This window comes from Podarcis gaigeae (assembly GCF_964106915.1).
Source record: "Podarcis gaigeae genome assembly, chromosome: 6".
In the NCBI taxonomy this organism is placed as follows: Eukaryota; Metazoa; Chordata; class Lepidosauria; order Squamata; family Lacertidae; genus Podarcis; species Podarcis gaigeae.
In genome coordinates, this window is record NC_139682.1 from 37,828,117 (window position 1) to 37,847,460 (window position 19,344).

Genomic DNA, 19,344 nt, shown 5'->3' on the forward strand with positions numbered 1-19,344 from the left:
CTGAAATATACAATTTTGCAGAGATAGTCCAATTGTCTCCAGGATATCAGGCAGGGTTCTCTCCCAACCTGGGGTCTTCTGCATGCAAAGCAGTTGCTCTACCACTGAATTATGACCACTTTCCATAAAATGAATTTGTGAGGCTGCATGTGACTCTGAGGCTGCAGGTTGTCCACCTGTGCTCAAATGGTGATTTTGTAAATCTGTTTCTGCCAGCTGAATTGGCTAAATCCACTGCTGGCATTGAGGGTTGAAATGAATTCTGCTCATGGTAACTTACTGTGATTTCTTTTACTGTAGGCAATTGAAAATGCTTCCTCAGCAGTGCTTTGTTTGTGTCCTTTGGTTCTAAATATATTCTGATCTGGTCTTTGCTAGGCTTTGACACAAGTATTGTATTGAATAATTGTGATGGTTTGACCATTGCATCAAGGAAGCAAGACTTCTTAGCTGTGGTTCCCTGTCTGTGGAAAATGTTCCCCACTGAGGTCTGCTTGGTGCCTTTGCTGACATCTTTTTACCACCAGGCAAAAATTTACCTTTCCACCACACTTTGAAGGATTGTGATTATTTTATTTTGCCTTTAGTGTTCTACTATATGCTTTCTACTGCTGTTAAGGTGGGGAAATTGATTTGTGTAATATTTAAATTAATTGCATGTGGGGGGGGGGGTTGTGTGTGAATGTGCTTATAATATAATACAGTTTTACTTACGCTTATACATTTGTTGTAAGTTGCAAGGAGACCTTTCATGTGACAAGTGATTAGCAAGTTTAAAATAATAAATGATAATGCAAATCAGTTTCTTCAGAACATTACTCCTCAGCATCACCACAACTTTCTGTGGTGCATAAACTACAGGCAGTACCTGCATAGATATTGTAATGGAGTATTGGTTTAATAAGTTGCCTAGACCCTGAAACACTTCTTTGTAATTTTGGATTAACACCCCATGGATCTTCCAGATTTGTTTTGATTAGTCACCTAGAGTTTGTGCACTTGGGATTCTAGGTAATTCTTGTCTTTACACCTGCAATGGGGACTGTATTTACCAAACACTTGCACTCTAGATGTATGACTGTTGAAGCAGTTCAGGATTCAAAGCTTTATAAGCTGTTAAAAGGCATGGCATTAGCTTCTGCCCCTGTGCCATTTGTAACGTTCAGTTTGGCTGTCATTTATGAGAACACACTACTTATCTCCCAGAATGAAAGAATGTAGTGTACCAATAAAGAAATCATGCTGTTCTGGCAGCAGAGGCTTTACTTTGATATTTCCAATCTCAGCTTTCACATGGCTCACCAGCAATCACTTCTGTAAGTACCACTGTTTGTTTACACCACAATTTCCTATTATCATTACAGCTCCCCTCAAAAGTTTCAGATTATACATGCTAGGGGCGTGCATTGGCACTGAATAAAAAGGTGAATATGGGTGATTTGAGTTTCTCTCCCCCTTCCTGAGTTGAAGCATAATGTCAATAGCCCTGCATTAGATCAAGGCCCCTCACAGCCACAGAGTGCTCTGTTTCTGTGTTTTTCTCTACCTATACAATTCTAAATTTACCTATACAATATTTATATCTTTTTCTAGGCCCACAGGCTTTGCAAGAGGTTGTCCAAAACATTGCTTATTTTTTTAAAAAAATAAACTAAAACCCAGAGCTCCCCCAAACTTTGCAGGCAGTGCTGTAGACAGTCTCACAATGTAAGGCCTATTGCACACTTGTACAATCCAACAGGCCTATAGGAGAATACAAGCAACTGTATTCTGTAAATAAGATGCAAAGTGGGCCATGGGATGGTGTGGATTGGAAGCAAGATGCACAGGCAGGATCTGAACAGCAGACATGACTTTGCTTCCAGCATGTGGACATCATAGAGGTGGTTTGCAAAACGTGTCCCCTCCCCCCACATAAGGCATTGGCATGTTCAATGAGCCTAGGAAGAGTAAACAAGCATAGGATAAGTCTGCCTGGGATGCAAATCCACTTAGATCCTTTCATGTCTAATTAAGAAAAGGCAAATGGCTGTTTTCATCTCCCCTTCAAAATTCGGCCTCCCATTCTTCAGTCCCATCACCCTGCTCTGAATCTGTCCAGTTGAAAGATGTTCGTGTTTTGCAGCAACAGCCCATCCCTAAATCTCCAGAAAGAAAAGAAAGCCACCTTTTGAATTTAAATTCCCTTCTTTGTCTAAGTAGCGAACATGAATTGACATGCTTTGCAGAAGCTTTGCTGTAGAGGAGGCACCAAGCAGAGCCTGGGGTAGCTGACATCACTCACTGTCTCCAAGGTATATTTCATTTCACCATCTCACGCAAACTCTTCTGTGTCTGGACTTGCACAATCAGGCAGGGTCACAGGATTTGCAAAGCTTGCAATCCCTCCTACAATAGCTCTAAAGTGCTCCATAGCAGACTTCATCCAAAAGTTATTTATCTAAGATAAACGCACCTTTGTGATAGTAAGCTATGGGACTGTGAATTGTAGGCAAGACGCAGTGAGATTTACAAGATGCATGTCAGACACATATCTAACCATTCTGACATTAACCCCCCCCCCCAATAGCATATCATTAGAATATTCTGGTTGCTTCCTTCCAGCATCACTGTCTTTCTTTCTTCTCTCACAGTGCCAACCAGATTCACTCAGTAGCAGGACAAAGCAGTGACATTCATATTCTTTGTTCCAAGCAGTTCAGGAGTGGATGGCCCTATAAAAAGCACAGTATAGGAGAACATGGGCAAATGTCTTAACTGAGCCGAGTTAGCAAGGGCAACCATCAAGTATCTCAACCATCAAGTATCCTTTCCTTATCTAGCTGTCTGTAAAGTAAGTGTCACATGAACCAGCATGCTGGGAGTCCAAACAGCAGTCTCTGACCATGTCTTGGGGACAGCTCAGTTGGTAGAGCATGAGACTCTTAATCTCAGAGTCATAGGTTTGAACCCCACGTTGGGCAAAAAGATTCCTATATTGCAGGGGGTTGGACAATGACTTTCGCAGTCCCTTCCAACTCTACAAGTCTATGATTCGATGACTCCCTACTGAGGAATATCTCAGTTTTTCTTATGAGAAAGGTGGGTTAATGTTGTTGGCTTGGGGAAACAGGGGCAGCCCAATACATTTTAGTGCCTGGGGTAAAGGACAAGATGCCGCCTCTCCCATGACATGTAACAAATCTGACCAGGCAGGCGGTTGAATCTAGCTTTGATGGTGGCAATGGGACAGCTCCACTGCACTTAAAGGCACCAGGTTTAGCTTAGGGAGTGGAGTGCAGGCTATGTGACAAAGACAGTTTTGTCACTCCCTTCCTCTTGACATTTGCTGGCTGAGGTGGCTGCCTCATTTTAGCTTGTGGTAGGGCTGACTCTCTAGGAAAGCAATTACAGTTTACTTTGCTTCTCCAACACAAGTGTTATGTGTAACACAAGGAACTACAGGATTGTAGCCCGTGCTAGTCCTACTAACAGTAGATCCATTGTAATGAATGACCCTAAGTTAGACGCATTCATTAACTTTAATGGGTTTACTCTGAGTAGGAGTAACATTGGAAGGGAGACTGAATTCTTCTTCTTCTTCTTCTTCTTCTTCTTCTTCTTCTTCTTCTTCTTCTTTAAGAGAGGGAGGAGTGGGGGTTGGGCTGTCTCTCAACCCAAGTTTCTGACCCTCTTTGTTATTGCTTAAGAGGAGAATGGAGGGCTTAGCGTCTTTTAGTAACTGAGGACATTTCTCCCACAGTGCATGTGAACTCCCACTGTGAATATTGCAGGGTTTCCACACAGTTAATTCCCAGCAGTTTCCCTTTTCACTTACACAGCACGCTGTGAGCCAATATTTCCAATAAGCTTTTGATTCTGGGCCAGGTGTCATGCTTGCTTGCTTTCCTTTTCCTTTCTTTAAAAAATACTGTTAATAGCCTCCATCGTGGTCTGAAAGAAAACTGTCCCCAATGGCAAGCTTCCGTAGGTTCATAGAGAAGATTGCCTTCTGAGAAGCTAATTTATGGCATGGAGACAATTTCAATTGGGATTGTGGCAAGGGAGGAAAGGGTTAGGACCCTTCTCAAATGGCAGATTCCAAGCAACCCACCGTACCAGCATTTAAAGTAAAACAACCATTATCTGGATCCATTTTGCCCCAGCTTCACGACATTGAAACTGCCCTGGACACCCCAGTTGATGACATTTGTGGGAGAACAACCATGCTCATTCTTCTTGACCCCTCAGCAGCTATCAATATTTTTGACTAGGGTGTTATTCCATCCCCACAGAGATGCATCTAGCATCTTCATTATATAGATTCCACTCCTTTACCCTGGCTTTGCATATTGTGTGTGTGTGTGTGTGTTGTACTTCTTCTGTCTTATTTAATCAACATGGCGTGGCTTTTGTTTTAAATAGTTTTACTTATTTATTATTATTATTATTTATAAACTGATTTACCTCTTTTATTTATTTTTACTTGTATTGCTGTGACCTGCCCTTTGAACATCTGATAAATGAATACCCTTGACTTCAAGTGACACATTTAGCATCATGAACTCTTTTGTCTATAACTTCACCATGTCTCTATATACAATAGAGGCCAGGATCAGGGAATGGATCTATCATAAACCTTGTTCTCAAAAGCTTTTCAAAAGCTTTCCAAATTGTGAAATATTTCTGCCCTGAGTATCCCTTTCCCTCCTTGACAGTCATCATCTCTAACAATGATGACCTTTCTACAAAGATACTAATAATACACAAGTGAGAAGATTTTGCAGAATGACTTTTCATGCTCATATGAAGGATAGCTCATTTTAAAAGTGCAAAAGCTTTTCAGTGTCAAAAACTTCGTATGCCTACATTTCTTACACAGATTGCCCACCTGCTGTCATTGAAGACACTTCCCCATCCAATCCTGTATCACTTAAAAACTCAAGTGTACAAGTGCTTAAGTATTCACATGGAAGAGCAAAAGTAAGTTCTCCAGAATTCCAAATCACCCAAACCCCCTTCAAAACAACCCTGTGTTATGCCAGCTGAGGTTCCAACCCCTTTGTATGAAAAAAGGAAGCAGGTGTTTGCAGATTCTGTAGTTTGCACTCCAGAAATGTATGCCTGGAGGGAGCAACACTTTTTGTCTAGAAGAGCAAAGGAAAAAGATTAAACTTTTTATACTCATCTGAGTGCTTCATCGCTCTTGACTTGAGCCTCTTTTCTAGCCAGAGGCTGCTCTGACAAAAATTCAAAACCACTGCCCTCCCTCTTTTTAATAATAATAAAAACACGCTCTACTGTTTTCAGAGAAAATATGTCTAGAAATATTTTGAGTAACATTCAGATTATTTTTTTGTTTGGATTTGTGCAGACACATTTGGAAAAAAGTTGGGATGGACCTCTGAATGAACACCTGTGAAAGTGAGAGAGCCTGAAAATAGTTGCGGTCATCCATCTCTGTGGCAATTCATCCTTACCACAATTCAGTAAAATACGCCAGAATTATTATCACCATGTTAACCGAGAAGAGCCCAATGACTGATAAACAGTGGTTTGCCTAAGGTACTGGTCTTCAGCTGATGGGTTGGCATGCACTAGTGAGTTGAGGCCTGATGCAAGGTGGGTCTCAACAGGACCACTAACACCATGCAAATACATGGCAGAAGATTAAGAAAGATTTTATCCTAAAGTATCTCCTACTATGTTTCGTTAACTGTGTTGTGCTCTGACCCATGTATATGATGCACTTTTTCTATGCCAATAAAGTACAGTAGATTGATTAACCTGATTAAGAAATGGGTCCCCAAGTGCATGTTTGGGTTAAAAGTGAGTCCTGGATCTGAAAAAGTTGACTAAATCTGGCCTAAGACTACCTAGTGAGCTTGTGGGTGAGCTGAGCCAGAACATGTAAAGTGGCCTTCCCTAATCTGGTGCCTTCCAATTGTTGCTAGTGTGGTGTAGTGGTTAAGAACGGTAGACTCCTAATCTGGTGAACTGGGTTTGCGTCCCCGCTCCTCCACATGCATCTTAACTTTGTATAACTTTGGATCAAGGAAGGCTGATGCAAAGAGTGGTATTCAGCTAATTTTGGGGGAAGCCCTAGAACAGATTTGGGAGTGCACTGACAAGAGTGTTCATGTAGCACTACTTTAGTTACAACCCGAACTGTTTAGAGTTTTGCCACTTGCCAAAGAAAGAGAAGATGACATTGATGACAAAAGAAGGTAAGGGGTGTATGTGAAAATAATGGACAGTAGCATATTGGATGGAACAAATATAAATTGAATGCATTGTGTGTGATGTTACTATTGATGGGATCAGGTTGTTATCTCTGTTACTGATACCCAGTGTGAGTAGAGGAAAAGCAGCAAACTAATTAAAATAAGCAATATAACTTCCCTTTTACCTCTTCATCATATTTCTGAGTAAGGTTTGTGGGTTTTTATGGGCATTTACAGTGTTATTTTAGGGGGGAGTATTTAAAAGAACCCCAGAGAGACAGTTAGTCCTGGGGCTGAATAGTAACACCCTTTATGCTGCAGTTAATATATTGGATTGACTGTTAAAACCTCCTATGCTATTATAGGCTGGTTTATCTGGAGAAACTTGCTTAAGGCTATAGACAGGCAGGAAAAGCTAGAAAGAAAGTGAGAACATTTCTTCTTAAAAGAGGGAGAAAATGCAATGGAATGAGGTTAGTATTGGCTGATTTCTCCTATAGGCCCACAGACTTAAAATGGATAATAGTGAACAAAGCATTCAGTAAACCTTACTAAGTAAAGGATATAGCATCTCCATGCCTTTAATAATATGTTCAGAGAGGGGACATTGGCACTTTTACTTTTTTTGCCTTCCACAGTGGAGCAGTTACAGTTGTCTGGAATTCTCTCCTCAAAAGAAAAGAAAAGAAAAGAAAAGAAAAAGTCACATAAGTTTTCCCTTTAAAAAAGAAACAAGACCTTTACTGATATAGTTATTGCCCTATAAAAAATATTGTATCTATCTATATAAAGTTAAGGAGTAATCCAGTAGCAGGTGTGGGAGCTTGGTTCCTCCATTGCATCTGACCATCATACACTGGGAAAGTAGCACCTAAGGGCTAGAGCACATGCCGTCCCCATTGGAATGCAAGGCATCCTGTGTTCTTGAAGCTTCAAAGTACTGTATCTATGCTTGAAAGCAACTGCTGTGCGTGGTTTCCATTTCAATGAGAACTGCATGCACATTGCTATATGGGTTTGTATTAAAATAGGAAACTATATGTATTCTGGTCCATAGGGTTTGCTATTCACAAAATATAGAAATTTAGGAGACACAATTGCAAATAATCTTGTACGAATGGAAGACCATCTCTAGATTTGGGTCATTTTTCTCACACAGCACTCTTCTGCTAAGTCAGAAAAGGCCTGAGTTGAAGAGATTACCTGCTTCTAGAAAAGCACCCTTGAATTTAAGCTCAAGGCCCAAATAATCAAAATTGAACATTTCTTGTGACTATTAAGCATGGTTATTCAGTATCCAAATCAAAACCAAGCTTAGGCAGGATGATAGAATGTGTACTGAAGCCACAAATCAAACCCCAGACATTTCTTTTTGTGTTCATCTTACTTTATATCTTGCATTTTTATGGTGGTGGGGGAGAGAGTTTGAGGCCTCGACAGCTCTTTTATTCTCCTCTACAGGACTTTGACAGGTAGTGAGGAGGGAGGAGGGAGTGTACTGTCTTCTTAAATTACTTACTAAACTAACTCCTGCACTTATTGGATTTAACGTGCATTCCAAAGTTAAGCTAGTCTGGCCTCAGGCAAGATAAAATCTGCCTCTGTGCTGGGGAGTCTTGGAATCCTTTGCTGGTTTACCTATTCAATGGAGCCAGAATGATGGATTTTTCATAATGAAGAGAGTTGTGACAAGAGGGGTAACCTGAGCTCCACACTCCAGCATACATTATCTTTTTTCCATGAACTCATTACTGCATGTACTTAGATGTCTGGCCCTTTCACTAGCACTTTTCAGGAGAAGCCTACAAATGAGTTGAAATGTACCAATCAGGAAATCAAGTCAATCCTGGGAAATCGCACACTGTCTCCTTGAATCCTCTCCTCTCCTCTGCAACCCCTGCCTCACATGCTGACCTAAACTGCTACAAACGCTTGGGAGGCTTCAAGTTTTCCGTGGTGCCCCTCATTATCCATTTGTTAAAGGCCAGTAATACAACACTGCTGTCAAACTCAGGTGTGAGATACTGTTGCTAGGGTGACAACTGTAATATGCAACTTGGCTCCTGTGCTTTTCAGTACTGGCTACAAGAGAGCATTCTAATAGGCACTAGGATATATGAAGGGTGAGAGAAGTTAAGGGGTCAGAAGGTGTAGCAACCACTTGAAGAGTTGGACTATTTCTTTTTTATTATTATTATTATTTTTTACTTTATTTAAGAAAGATACACATATACACAGATCCAAAAAAGTAATATACATATCTAGATAAAAAAAAAGAAATAGGAAATAAAAAGAAGAAAAGAAAAATAAGAGCAAACAACAGAACTATTTCTTCAATCCATCTTCCTCTCTCTCCCACCCCCCACTTATTCTTCTTTTTCTTCCTTCCCTAACACTTGGCCGGCCACTTCATTCATTGTCAGTTTCTGCTTGTTCCTTCTTTTTCCCTATGTCCTTTCTTTCTGACTCATATATAGATAATGAAACAGAAGGGATTTAATTGTTCCACTTAAAAATAACACATCTTTGGTCTCACCCACACTTACCATTTGTCCCACTCTTTCCAGGCACAAGTTTGCATTTTAATGCTCCATGTCTGAGAACTTCCCCGCTTTTAGTTTTGCTTCAAAGCTTTCCCTGAGAAAACCCACTCTCTAAAGCTGAATTGGAGCAAATGCAAAGTTGTGTTTTTCACAGAAAGGGAAAGCTCTAGAACAAAAAAAAGGGGGGGGCATTCAGACACAGAGCTATTAAGTGTGGACAGTACCTGGAAAGCACGGGGGGGGGGGAGGAAGTAAGTGTGGATAAGCCCTTTGTTTAGACTGAATAAAAGGTAAAGGACAAAACCTGGGTTGGTTCATTTTCCTCCCTAGAATGCAAGCTGAAGCATATAGATAATTACTCAGCTTAACTCTGCGGTTGGTCTTATCTTGTTAACCTATTTGAATAGCTCTTGTAAAAATATTCCAGCTGATTGTCTTGCGTTTTCTGTTTTGTAAATTGTAATCCCAAACAAAAATATGAATTACAAAATTCAAATTGGAACACCCACATGGGCATTAGGCTTTGAAATATCTTAACTGCACCACTTCTGCTAACATTCATCTGACCTTCCTAACAAGCAGCCGCTGGATCCCTCTATAGGAAATCTTTGACATCTTTGGGCTTTGTCTGATGAAAGCTGCTCCTTTGCTCTTCAAGGCTTTGGTTCAGGAATTGCTTGAACATTCTCAGACGAAGATTCAGTTTTCGACTCTACCTCTGGAATCCCAAAGGAGCATTGAAGGGAGAGACCTTGCTTCTAATTAAACACTAGACCCTTTTGAACATGCAGAATTTTATGGGGAGTTCTTTTCTCCTGTTTTTGTGTCAAGAAAAACATTAATGGACAGAATTTAGCTGGGGCTAAGAAGAACTTGAGGGGCCATACCCCCCCACTGTCACAAACACACAACGTAGGCCAACTTTCATATCTCCAGCATTCTTTGAAACATATGGAAGTATGAGGGCAAGGTATTATATTTTTATTCATTAAATTTATATACCACCCTTCATCCGAAGATTACAGAGTGCTTTACAACATAAAAATATAACATGAAGAAACAAAATACATAACAAAGCAAAAGTAAAACAAACCAGTAACTCCCCTTCCCACAGACACATTTAAAAGCCATAGAAGGTTAATCAGTCAAACACCTGGTTGAAGAGAAACGTTTTCGCCTGGCATCTAAAGATATGTAACAAAGGTGTCATGCAAACCTCCTTGGGGAGAGCATTTCACCAATGGAGCTACAGCAGAAAGTCCACATTCCTGTGTCGCCACTCTATGGACCCCTCATGGGGGAGGTACCTGAAGAAGGGCCTAAGATAGGTTCATTAATATAGAGAAAGGCAGTCCTTGATGTATTGTGGTGTTTAAGGCTTTATAGGTCAAAACCAGCACTTTGAATTGGGCCTGGAAACTACGCAGTAGCCAGTGCAGTTGGGCCAGGATCGGAGTAATATGCTCAAACCGCCTTGTTCCAGTGAGCAACCTGGCCTCTAAATTCTGCACCAGCTGGAGTTTCCAAACTGTCTTGAGATGCAGTCCTACGTATATCCCGTTGCTGATTATTCCAGTCCATCGCTGAGCTAAATTCAATGTGTTACTGTTATAGCACAATTCAAATCCAAGATCCAGCTGGACATAAGAGTTTAGATTTGGTAGATTTGGACTTTCCTGGCTGAGCTATGCTATCCCACCCCGTGGCTGAGCCAGAGATATACCAGCAGAAGTCCCTCAGCAGAAGCATGGTCATAGTCATGGTCCCTGAAGATCTTGCTTGTCTTAATATGAAATGAAAACAACAACCGATGGGTGAGGATGGTTGTATTCCAGCTGCATGCATCATCAGATGTTTTCTTGTATGGTGGTGTCGGTGCCTGCCTTTGCACAGGCTCTGCCTGTGGCAGGTAGGAGTGGGGGTGAATACCAGTGGAAAGAGGACCAAAAAAAAGAGAGAGAGAGACTTTACCACCTGCTATCTAATGATCACTTCCCCTGATAATTCTGTCTTAAGGTGCATACCAGACATGAAGGGCTTGCCCAGACACAGCAAATAGCAGAGGGGAATCTAAAGAAAGCCCAGAGACATAGTAGAAGGAAAGAAAGGAAGCAAATAAATAAATAAATTCTAAGCCAGTTCTTTCTTAGAGATCAGATTTTGAAGAAAAATAACCCTACTTGACAGTTTGCTCTGAAGGGTTAAATTAACACCATCTAAGGCAAATCAAATATTGCAAGGGAGATACTGCCAGGCTTTCTTTTCATGATAGGGCATTGTAACCGGACCGTATTGTGAAACTAATTGCACATTTGTAGTCTGGGAACAGGCATAGGTTTCAACAGACCTCCCCACTCCACCACCTTGTGACTGAGAACCAGGGGAGAATTAGACTTCAGATACCACTTAACAACACTTTGGTAAGCACAGTAGCTGGCTAGTGTTTATGAATATGGTGGACATTCCCTGAGTTTGTTGTGGTTATTTCTGCTTGGTTCCAGGAAGAAGAATCTAAAATGCCGGTATTAAAGTTGTCATCATAATTAGATTAAAAAAGAAGTTGAATCAGTTGAACTTTCAGCCTTCTTTCAGATCCTGCAAAATGTTTCAGAGTGTAAGGTACATGATAACAGCAACCATTTATCCCATTAAGTACTATTCCTCGGGCAGGTAGGATGGTACTTTCTTCCTTACCAAGACCACTGCATGGAGAAGACCAGGCCGGCCAACCTTCACTGCCCATCCAGAACACTGGCCCTGCCTCTTCTAGCCTTGGTCATTCACATGGTGAAGACACGTCCAAATATGGCCTACACACATGAAATACAATGTGTACAGGCAACAGTCATGCAATTGCCACATTCGTTTCCCTGGGGGGATTTACTATGGACATTTTGTCTATGTACATTGGACAGGATACATGTGCAGGCAGTATTCAGGCATCCCATTTGCCCATTGACAGCTGAAGCCAATCGAGGCAGGGCTGGTGTTTGGGTTGGTAGGAGGAGCAGATGTGCTCAAACAGATCAGGAGGGGGGTCAAATATAATCTGATTCTGCCCACAACCCCAGCTCATTAACCACTACCCACAACACATCTTCCCAGTATTTACTCTTGTTGCTACTATATTACACTATGTCCCAGCTCCTGCCAACCTAGCAGTTCGAAAGCACACCAGTGAAAGTAGATAAATAGGTACTGCTACGGTGGGAAGGTTTCCATCATGGTGTCCCGTTGTGCCAGAAGCGGTTTAGTCATGCTGGCCACATGACCCAGAAAGCTGTCTGTGGACAAACGCCGGCTCCCTTGGCCTGAAAGCGAGATGAGTGCCACAACTCCATTGTCGCCTTGACTGGACTTAACTGTCCAGGGGTCCTTTACCTTCTTTTTTTAAAAAAAACCTTTTTACGCTATGGTACTGTTACATACACATCATTCTACATGGGGCTATCTATTAAGCATGAGGTGACTGATTTAAAAATCCGCAGGGTGCTCTGAAACATTCCAGCCTTGCAGAACTTAATGCAGTCAGTAATGATTTAAAGTTCCTAAGGGCAAAATATATTGGGAGCTTTTCCAAAGAAGATGTCAGGAAAGGCCAGATCTGTAGTCAGATATACACTATCCCACTCTGTGATCCCCTTGATAAAATGAAATATTCGTAAACCTGAACTCAAGGAATTATAAATTTCAAATTGTTTCTTGAACCTCTTGCAACATGTTTAAATCCTGCTTTCTTGCTCTCTGTCATATGCACACATCCATGCACAAAACACATAGCATACCTCTTGCCTACACTATAGTTGTTTAAAACTAGTTATTTCAGTTCACTGCAAGTTGCATATTTCCTCCTACTTAATATAGTTATTATTCCCTGTTGAACTGGATGTGTGGTTCTATATATAGCTGCAGCAAATGGTTATCTTTCTTCTTCTTCTTCTTCTTCTTCTTCTTCTTCTTCTTCTTCTTCTTCTCATCAATATAAAAACAGGATTTCATTTTTGAGGTTGTGGTGCTGAATAATTATTTTATAAATTAATAAGTTCAGGGCTCCCTCCTCAACGTTTTCAAATAACTTCCATCCTCCATTTGCTCTCAAATTATTTGTTCAACATTTCTGCGACTTTCAAATTTGAGCTCACAATCCACTCCACATTTTGAACTAACCATTTACACCAGTCTTCTCCAAACTGCTGCCTGCTAGGTGTTTGGGGTTACAACTCTCTTCAGCCCCAATCAGAACAACTGGGAGTCTGATGGGAGTTGTAGATGAAAGCTTCTAAGTTGGTAAAGCCTGATTTGGACATAGAGGCTTCAGAACATCTCCATTTAAGTTCAGTGTAATATTTTGCACCTATTAATATTACTATTTCAGAGAACATTTGAAATCCAAAAATCCAGAACTATGAATTGTTAATCAATCAGATATCTCCCTCCATCCTTCTGTCACTCTTTTTACCATAATCAAATCCACACTATAATTTAAAGCACGTTTACACCATGTTAACAGTTACAACTTCCCTCAGAACTATAGTTTACAGCTACAATTCCCAGCAGCCTTTCCTAGGATACTCTGAAGGGAAGGCCATGGCTGTTAAATAGTGTAGATCTGTGCAAACTGTGCAAATTACACATATGATCTAAATGTGTTACACAAATCTATTGATCTTAGATTGAGTTATTCAAGTTGTAAAAATCCAGGCCCTCTATGGCGTTCAACTGACAGCGAGTCACCCTGTGATATGCAAGAGACTGAACCTGAATGATCTGAACAATCCATTTTGGATTTAAGGCCTATGAATCATCAGGGGGTGAGAATGATTGTTCTGACTTTCTTTCATAATAGACTGGCACAGTAAAATTTCCTTCACTAGGGTACAAAGTACACTTCTCTTTTTGACAGCTACAATATAAAATGGCTAATTCAGTTGGATTTGTCCCAGTGAAATAGAAAGGCAGAACAAAGTATGATTGTAAGGACAAAAAAATAATAATTGTTGCTGTGATAAAAATCAAATCAGCCAGTAAAAATGTTGTAAAGCTCCTAAATTTCAGTTTCTGCTTGTCATGCAATCTCCAAGCAAATGCGCTCCCTTCGAGGTTATAAAAATTAAGCGGCAGGCAGGCAAGCACTTTCTCATATGAAAGTCAGAATGTATTGCTGGAGGACTGAATGTTAGTTTGAATCTGAGCAGTTTTTCCTTGCAAAAGACAGCTAATTTCAATAAGCAATTTGCCAGAGATCTGTGCTTTAATCTTTGCCTCCCAAATCTTTCCAAGAAGAATATTGCTGAGAGTGTTAATACATTCAAAAATAACAACTTGTAAACTCATGCAGCGTGCCTATCTGAATGAGAGAACTAAATGAGAGAAATGAATTTTGAGGGAGGCTTAAACCTCTTTTCTCCTAGATTGTCTGCAGTTACTAAAAAAGTGCTCTGTTTAATTAATAAAAGTGTCTAATTTATTTGTAATCAAAGAACTATTTTGTTCCTAAGGATAAAATTAAAGTCTGACTGAATTTTGAGAAGTATGATGGGCTGTAATTAAACAAAAATGAGCAGTTTAACATAATTATGCATAACAGTTAGTAGAAGTTGGCTTTTTGGGGATTATAGTCTTGGGGTTTCTGTCGCACAGTTATTCACCACAGAATCAATTGTAGGCCTTAGTAGAATTTAAATAAATGTAAGGCTCTCAGTAAAAGTACTTACAAACTACAAATGGTCCCCCCTCCCACTTTGTCTGCATCAATTATTTTTCATATTACAAGATCTGGAACATGTCATAAAGTACAGATGCCACCTCACTCTCGGAGCTGTCCAAGGCCAGCCCAATACATTTTGCTGCCTGAGGCAAATAACAAGATGGCGTCTCCTCCCCATTCTACGTACAGAAGCCAACCAGACTGGAAGCTGAATCTAGTGACAGGATAGTGTTTTTCAAGGTGCAACAGCCTAGTTTAGGAGGAGCAGGACAGGTTGCATGGCATGCACAGCTATGTCCGCTAATTCCTTGCAATCTCTTTCTGTTCCCCAGCAGGTGGCTACCTTTCTCTGTCTAATAGTAGAGCCTGCCCTGGTCCTATCTCTAATAAAGGGTTCCATTACTAAGTTTTGTCCTGATAAACTTGATGTTTCATTCGGTATACTGCTAGTTTATAACAATAAAAATGCAACAGTTATAGCATGTCAAATGCAATCCATGCTATCTCTTATGCAATCAATTGATAAATGTGAACAAAAATCCCATCCAACATGTAGACACCTTTTGGAAATAATTTGGTCATACCCCTAGCATTTTCCCTGGATAACTAGTAGCTGTGGTAGCTGGTGCCCATGGAGACTACTAGGGAAGAAGACAATAAGACAAATAGTAGTGGGAACCAAAGCCAATGGCAGGCAGGTAAGGGCTGGCTGAAGGCAGACCGAGATTGGTGTGACCCTGATAGACTGCTTGCCCTAATAAACCACAGACTAGCAGACCTTTATCTAGAGCTGTCACCCATTCATAACATGCACAAATTGCTAATATTTCACAGGCTGTATCCATAATACGTAGAAAACCTATTAAGAACCAAAGCTGTATTATTTTGAAAATGAAAACCAGGTTTAGGAGACAACGAAAGATCAATAGTACACTTGCCACAACTCAAAAAGGGTACGTGTGAAAAAGCATAACGCAGTTGGTGTTGCCATGTGGGAAAATAAATACCAATTATGTTTATGAGGCTTCATCAGTTTTTTATCCACTGCTACATTTAATAATTAAAATGCTTAAAATGATGCAATAAAATGCCCATGATTACACTGTGACCATGTTCCACATTGTACTTATTCAGTGGTGGACTTTGGGCATTAAAGGTTTGGGGGCCCGCCTCTCCTTCCCTTGTTCATCGCTGTTGCTGTGCCCCCTGCAGTGCTCTCTCTGCTCGGTGCTCAGTGCAGGCAAACAGATTATGCTTCCCCAAAGCAACCTCTAACTTATTCTACTCTCTTGGCACAGCTGGTGGCATGCGGATAGGCAGAATTTCCTCAGCGCAATTGATGTGCCAACAAGAAAGGACCATAAGTAGCTATGCTGAGGCCCTGAGCCAAGGCAGTTTGTTGCAAAATTTGAGGCATAAGCATAGTTCCAGTGCCTCAGATTTATGGGATCTCACACTATTTTGTTTAGCTCACCTAGCAGTTGCCACCTGCGTGCAGATCCTTTAACTGTATTTAATAAAACTTTGTTACTATTTCAAACCCCAAACCACATCTCCTTTTTACCAGGGTGTGTCAAGACTTTTTGGCATCCTACCTGGTTTGACCAGTAATGCAGTGAAGGTTGGGACTTCCAAATTCCTCTCCCTCTGATTTTCCCCTCTAATTTAACCATACCTTGGATTGGATGCTGGAGCAACATGGGGAGTTTGCTTTCAACTATTTTGGAATTTGTAAAGACCATAAAATATGCACAGTTGCCATGGTAAGTCATGCATAGTAGCCCACCTTTATCAAAACACTACACAAGTTCTCAGCGGTTAAATTCAAAGTTCTTGTGTGAAAATTGTGTATGTGGGAAGCAAGAATTCTGAAATCTTATTGTCAAGATTTCTTCACGATCTCATCAACCAACTCAGTCCTTCCTGCCAACATTTTAAAAGCCACTCTATTGTCTCTATCCCCTTCTTTTGAGCTCAGGAAGAAAAGCCACAGCACTACTAAAATTAACACCATACTACCACCCCCAGCCAACTGTTCCTGTATAGTGTATTTTCTTTCAGTGAGTTCCTCAGACTCATTAATGCTTCGGCTGGTTTTACGTGTCGTTTTTCCCTACATTGTTATCCATCATGTCAGTCTGCTCTTAACTAGCGCTCCTGACATCCACTATGGCAAAGCTGTCACCTGACCACCTTAAACCTCCTTCACTATTGTTGTTGCTGCTCCCTAGTGGTAGAAGTCAAAAGGAGATGCACTGGCTGAGAGTTTATCAATTTCACATCTTGCTACATATAATGGGAGTCATGCAAATTTAGGAGGCTCCATTTTTATTTACTGGAGGTAGCTTTTACCATCCTGCCATTTTGTGGTTTGGTACACCACTGGTAGCTGCCTTTAGGATGTTCTCAAACTTCCAGATGCCCCCTGTCATAAGTCATTTGAGCTGAAGCAACTGCAAACTGTGCAGACTCCAATTCCATAATTAATTGTAGAATTTATTCCCGAAAACCTAAAGAATAACTGGAATGGAGTGAGGGGAATGCAAGTAATCATTCCACTACCACATAATAATACATCATGTTAAAAGTGCAACCCCTGCCTCTATCATTTCATGATTCGCTTGCTAGCAAAAGTAGCCAAGACTGAGATCTACAAACTAGTTCAATCAATGGAAATTCCTGTAAGATTAAACTGGCTCAATTCCCAAACACCCTGGCTTCACTAGTTTGTCAATCGGCCTGTAAGTTATCTAGCAATAATAATTGGGAGGCCCAGAGATGCTGGTGCTAATGTTGCATTGCGACATAAATATTCAATGAGGAAAGTAATGAAATTGCAGGATTTGCAAAGAATTAAAATCTCTGTCACCATCTTTCCTCCTGGCACTTCACCTTCAATAATAGATGATCTCCCCTTCCAAATAACTTACTTTAAAATTAAATCCTTGCGAGTTTCCTTCTGCCCCCGAGTGAAAGAACTTTATTTCTGAAGCCGGCTATAACGTGAACCAAAATATCCATCATCCTCAATAGCAGGTTTAAATAAGTATAAGTACATAATTCAGGTCAAGCTCTCTCCTATGTAAATGGCCCAATATAATGCAAATGCCCATGGGGGTGTGTGGAACCAGCCTCTTTTTAAAACTCTGGTTCCTGCAGCACTGTGCCACAAGCTGTTTCAAAATCTCATTGCCTGCAATTGAGTAATTGCTTGAGATGGAAAGAGGGAAAATTAAATGATTGTTTTGTGCTCTGCACTTCCTTGAGCGACAGGAAGTTTCAGGGCATCCTTTTGAAAAAGCAGTTTCCTTCTGAGAAGGAATGGGCTTATAATGTGTGTCTTTCCAATTTCAAATACAGAAGTGAAGGGGAATGAGAGAAATATATATGCACCCAGAGCTCTTTCCTAATCAACATCAATCCAGCACCCCAATATTCTGTCAAGTTTGTCCTTATATTTTTGCCTCTTGGGGAACAATCAAAACCCCAGATCTGATGGGGTGAGTGAGTTAGGATCCAGCAAGTATCCAACACAACTGGCTGATTCCCAGTGCAGTTGGGCTACACTGGCGTAAGACCCACATATAATACCTGCTACACATTTCTAAGAAATCTCTCTGTGTGGCAGCATATACTTTTTGGAACTCCCTGCCTATTGATATCAGGCAGGTGCCTTCACTGAAACTCATTTCAGTGTCTGGGGGATCCCAGCTGGATGGGCAAGTTATAAATAATAACGTTGTTGTTGTTGTTGTTGTTTAGACAAGTCCGGGACCGGCCCTATAATGAGGCAGAGTGAGGCAGTGGCCTCAGGTGGCAGCTGCTGAGGGGCAGGGAAGGGGTAGAACTGTGATTGGCATGTGACTTGCCTTGTACCCGCTATGCTAGTTGGCTGCCCTCAAGTGCAGTGGAAGGTATTTTCCTTTTACTGGCATTGAAGTGAGATTCAGCTGACAGTCCAACTGGCTTCTATATGTGCTTTGGGTAGGGGAGCCATCTTTTCCTTTGCCTCAGGCAGCAAAATGTCTTGAACTGGCCCTAGACAAGACTACCCTGTAATCTAGAATGTTCATACGTGTTTCAATCTGCTTCCTGTTCACTGCTGATTTTAATTTTTTGGATATTTTGAACTGCTGTTTTTAATTTCTTTCGCTAATAATTTTATTGTTTTATTCTTTTGATCAACCACTTTGAGGTTTGTTTGGTTGTTTTACATTCAAGCAGTGTATAAATTTAATGAAATAAATCTACAAACAAATAAACATATTCTCTTTTCAGCTCCTGCTGAAGACCCGCCTCTTTCAATAAACCTTCTAAAATCTTTATCCTTTTAAAATCTTGCTGAGAACTGATCATATATGCTGTTGTTTTATTTTTTTTTTACATCTCTATATATTTAAAATAATTGTTTTATATCTGCAACAATTTTAACATTATCTTTTATATATGTTATTATATTATAAATCACTTTGGGATGCATCATGGGAAGTGATTCATAAATTACCATAAGTAAAACAAAAACCTGTCTGACATCCTCTCCATGGCAGCTTCTAAAGACAACTTTATGCTTTGAAAACCTGTACTACTTTGATTTTTTTTTAAAGCGAGCCCCAAACTGTCCATCTCACTCTCATCTTTTCTTGATATCTTTCATGGGATTTAGCCCAACAATGAATGTTTGAATCTCATTACCACCAAATGTGAAATTCAAATGAGGACAAAACAGAAAAAGTGTGTCTATAAATATTTGAGTGAGGGGTGGCTCTCTCTCCCCCCCTTCACCTTTTTAGGTACACAGGAGTTTATACTACTCACAAGGAAAGTTGATTTACAAAGAGGTCAGCATTTTAGAGATGACAGTTTAAAACATAATCTTTAAAGCATATATATT

The 19,344-nt window shown here is 40.5% G+C and overlaps 1 long non-coding RNA gene across 1 annotated transcript; it reads right to left on the bottom strand.

Moving 5' to 3' along the window:
* Positions 1 to 6,759: 6,759 nt before the first annotated feature.
* Positions 6,760 to 17,479, bottom strand: LOC310847660. Its single transcript, XR_014565949.1, has 2 exons — positions 17,380 to 17,479; positions 6,760 to 6,869 (listed from the first exon to the last, which is right to left on the bottom strand). It is a non-coding gene; the product is annotated as an uncharacterized lncRNA (long non-coding RNA).
* Positions 17,480 to 19,344: the final 1,865 nt, after the last annotated feature.